Source organism: Alligator sinensis, unplaced genomic scaffold (genome assembly GCF_000455745.1).
Source record: "Alligator sinensis unplaced genomic scaffold, ASM45574v1 scaffold1097_1, whole genome shotgun sequence".
NCBI classification, from domain to species: Eukaryota; Metazoa; Chordata; order Crocodylia; family Alligatoridae; genus Alligator; species Alligator sinensis.
The window spans coordinates 1,995,964-1,999,528 of NW_005841950.1; the positions used below are offsets into that span (position 1 = coordinate 1,995,964).

The following is a 3,565-nucleotide window of genomic DNA, read 5'->3' on the forward strand; positions in this document are numbered from 1 at the left end:
TTGCAAACAAAAACTTCAGCTTGGTTGGGCTAACTGAGACCTGGTGGGACACTACCCATGATTGGGCTGTACCCAAGGACATTACCCACAATTGAGGGCTGTAGCTTGCACAGGCAGGACAGAGTAGGGAAGAAAGGGATGGGGGGTGTTGCTCTCTATGTCAAGGAGCAATATACATCTTCTATAACCAAGATGGGATCAGAGGAGGGGCAAATTGAGGTAATTTGGGTCAGAATACAAAGGGGTCAGAGGGAAAAGAATTTGGTAGTGGAGGTCTGCTACAGACCACCACATCAGGAAGATGAGCTGGACCTGAAATTCTCAAGGTAGCTCTCAGGCCGTATGGTCAAGGGACACAGTTGTCAGTCAGCTAGATACCACTGTTCACATAGGTTCTTAACCCGCATACAAGACCTTCACCTAACCCAGGAGGTATACAGTCCCACTAGAGGAAATGCTTTGCTGGACTTAGTGTTGGCCACAGGGGATGAGCTGGAGGGGGATTTGCAGATACAAGGTAACCTAGGGAACGGTGACCATCAATTGATTGAATTCACTATCCAGCGTGGGGTGGGAAAAGAAAACCAGGAGGGCAGAAGTGCCAGATTTCAGAAAGGATAACTTCAGTGTGCTCAGGAGACTAGTTAGTGAGGCACTGAAGAACAGGAGCACTGGTGAGATGAGAGTCCAGGAAGAGTGGTCGTTTCTAAAGGGAGCAATCCTACAGATGCAGAAGGAGACAATCCCATTGCACAGGAAAGGGGGCGAAGGGGTCAAGAAACCCTCTTGGCTGAACTGGGAAATCCAGGAAAAAATAGGGGCAAAAAAAGAGGCATACAGGCTGTGGGTAGCAGGCGACAGCTACCAAGAAGGAGTGCACCTACTTGGCCTGCACGTGCAGGGAGGCAGTTAGAAAGGCCAAAGCAACAATGGAACTTAGGCTGGCAACAAAAATTAAAGATAACAGTAAGTCCTTCTTCAGGTGCATAGGGAGTAAAAAGAAGGCACAGGCTAGCACAAGGCCCCTAAGGATAAACAAAAGCAATTAGTGACACTTTTTGGGGGGGACAAGGCTGAGCTCTTCAGTGAGTTTTTTGCTTCGGTATTCCTTAAACATGGAGCAAAACAAATTTCCCAACTGGTTCATTGACTGCCACAAGGGGGACTCCAGCCCACTAACTGTTAGTGCCGACTTAATGCAGAGACACTTGGAAGGACTGGATGTGTTTAAGTCAGCAGGCCCGGATGATCTTCATTCAAAGGTGCTAAAGGATTTGGCCAGTGTCATAGCAGAGCCATTGGTACAGCTGTTTGAGCATACATGGTGCTTGGGTCAGGTCCTAGAGGACTGGAAAAAGGTCAATGTGGTCCCTATTTTCAAGAAGAGGAGGAACAAGGCTCTGGGTAGCTACAGGCTGGGTAGGTTTACCTCTATCCTTGGGAAAACCTTTGAAAAAATGATTAAGGATCACATTTGTGGGAGTCCAGCAGGAAAAATAATGCTGAAGGGCAACCAGCATGGATTTGTAGCAGGTAGATCCTGCCTGGCTAACCTTGTTTCTTTTTATGACCAGGTTACAAAATGCTTAGACGCAGGAGTCGAGGTAGATGATATTTACTTGGATTTTAAAAAGGCCTTTGATACAGTATCTCATCCTATTCTTATAAATAAATTGAGGGGCTGAGATGTAGATGACTACATGGACAGGTGGGTGGCTAATTGGCTTAGGGATTGCACCCAGAGAGTAGTAGTAGATGGGTCAGTATGGAAAGATGTGGGCAGTGGAGTCCCACAGGGTTTGGTCCTTGGACCTGTGCTGTTCAATGTCTTCATCATTGACCTGAAGGAGGACATGGAGAGCACTCTGTCCAAATTTGCAGATGATACTAAATTATGGGGTAGAGTTAACACACTAAAGGGTAGGGAACGGATCCAGGCGGATCTGGACATGTTGGAAAAGTGGGCAGAACACAATAGGATGCAGTTCAACAAAGACAAGTACAAAGTGCTGCACTTAGGGCAAAGGAATACTCAACCCACTTACAGGTGGGGGGAGGACAGCACAGAAGCAGAAAGGGATCTTGGAGTCTTTGTTGACACCAAGATGAACATGAGTCATCAATGTGATGAAATGATCAGTAAAGCTAACCACACTTTATCATGCATTAGCAGATGCATGATGAACAGGTCCAGGGAGGTGATACTTCCCCTCTATGTGGCACTGGTCAGACCGCAGTTGGAGTACTGTGTTCAGTTTTGGGCACTGTCCTTCAAAAGGGATGTGGACAACCTCAAGAGGGTCCAGGGGAGGGCCACTCATATGGTTAAGGGCCTGCAGGCTAAGCCCTATGAGGAGAGACTGAGGGACCTGGATCTCTTCAGCCTCCGAAAGAAACGGCTGAGAGGGGATCTTGTGGCCGCCTACAAATTCATCGGGGTGTGTGTGTGTGTGTGGGGGGGGGGGGCCAGCAAGGAACAGGAGATGCTTTGTTTACCAGGGTACCCCTCAGAGTAACCAGGAACAACGACCACAAACTGGCAGAGAGCAGATTCAGGTTAGACATCAGGAAGAACGTCCTCATGGTAAGGGCGGCCAGAATCTGGTCCAGGGGAGGTGGTGCTCTCCCCTACCCTGGGGGTCTTTAAGAGGAGGCTAGACATGCACTTGGCTGGGGTCATCTGACCCCAGTGCTCTTTACTGCCCAGGGCAGCGGATTGGACTCAATGATTTACTGAGGTCTCTTCCGACCCTAATATCTATGAATCTGTGAATCTCTGAAACTTACATGGTGCCTTTAACAGTGAAATTAATGGGACTTAGCAAATGGCTTGTGGTATTTGCATGCTTTAAATGGGTGTCCACATTATCAAGGGGTGTCTTAAGTGCCTTATAGTGTATGAGGCTCCTTGGTGCTGCGCTTCTCATCATTCTCTCATATACAGGCAGTCCTCGACTTACAACGTTTCAAGTTACAACAGTTCACACTTACAACATTGTCGCAGGGCACTAAGGTGCCTGCTCCTATAAGAGCAGAAACTGCCTAGGGAGAGGGCCGTAAGAGCCAGACAGAAGCCCACAGGTGCAGGTTACTATGGCAACAGGTTAACAAGTAAATTAGCCTGCACCTGCACCCGGCCAGCTGACCAGAAGAGGCAGGGCCCTGGGCAAATGTAAACCCCATGGCTGGTACTAGAGGCTTAGTTCTCTGTCAGCAGCCAAGGGGGAAGGAGCTCTCAGAGGAGAAGCTCACCAGAGAGGCTTGGCTGCCTGTTCTACTCTGGGTAGGATTAAAGGGCTCCAGGAGCTCACCAGAGACCCTGGGTTATAAGGCACTTAGTACTGGGAGAAGTTTGATGTTTTAAAGGGTCCACCACAATCCACTGGCTGGGGAATTGGCTCTGTGGTCAGACCCAGAGGGTGGTGGTTGATGGAAGTCAATCGTCATGGTGTCCTGTGACCAGTGGGGTCCCCCAAGGCTCTGTCCTTGGACCCATACTGTTCAACATCTTCATTAATGATGTGGACACTGGAGTCAGAAGTGGACTGGCCAAGTTCGCTGATGA

At 48.8% G+C, this 3,565-nt stretch overlaps 1 protein-coding gene across 2 annotated transcripts in view; it reads right to left on the bottom strand.

Annotated features, from left to right (window-relative positions):
- Positions 1–3,565, bottom strand: part of LOC102382797 (zinc finger protein 501-like) — a 13,346-nt gene that overhangs the window by 3,823 nt on the left and 5,958 nt on the right. The gene's annotated exons all lie outside the window — the stretch shown is intronic.